This window comes from Penaeus monodon, chromosome 23 (assembly GCF_015228065.2).
Source record: "Penaeus monodon isolate SGIC_2016 chromosome 23, NSTDA_Pmon_1, whole genome shotgun sequence".
In the NCBI taxonomy this organism is placed as follows: domain Eukaryota; kingdom Metazoa; phylum Arthropoda; class Malacostraca; order Decapoda; family Penaeidae; genus Penaeus; species Penaeus monodon.
The window spans coordinates 36898825-36899236 of record NC_051408.1 but is presented as its reverse complement, the minus strand read 5'-3'; positions in this window follow the sequence as shown (position 1 = coordinate 36899236).

Genomic DNA, 412 nt, shown 5'->3' with positions numbered 1-412 from the left:
CCATTTATGCATACGTCGTTACTAGGTCAGCGAACTCGTGACATTACATTTTCTAGTTAATATAATGATAAGTCCCATCCTTTTCGTCAGTTTCTAAGGCTGGATGTTGCTCGTTATACGCAGATTATGTGGGATTAACTTACACTTGCGGTGCCGTTTGATTCGACAATCGATTTCGTCTTTGTTTACATGAGAGATTTAGTATATAGATTCGCCCAGAGATGGCGTGCACCAGAGAACAATGTACGAGTAGAATTAATTCTATGATATTACGTAATGTCTTATGCTATTATTGTGACTGTTGCAAGTATATAATGAATGTGTTTTAGACAGAGAGAGAGAAAATGGATTTTATTTGACGTATGTTGTATATATATTGTAGAGCCTGTGGACATGAATAATAAATTGCCTC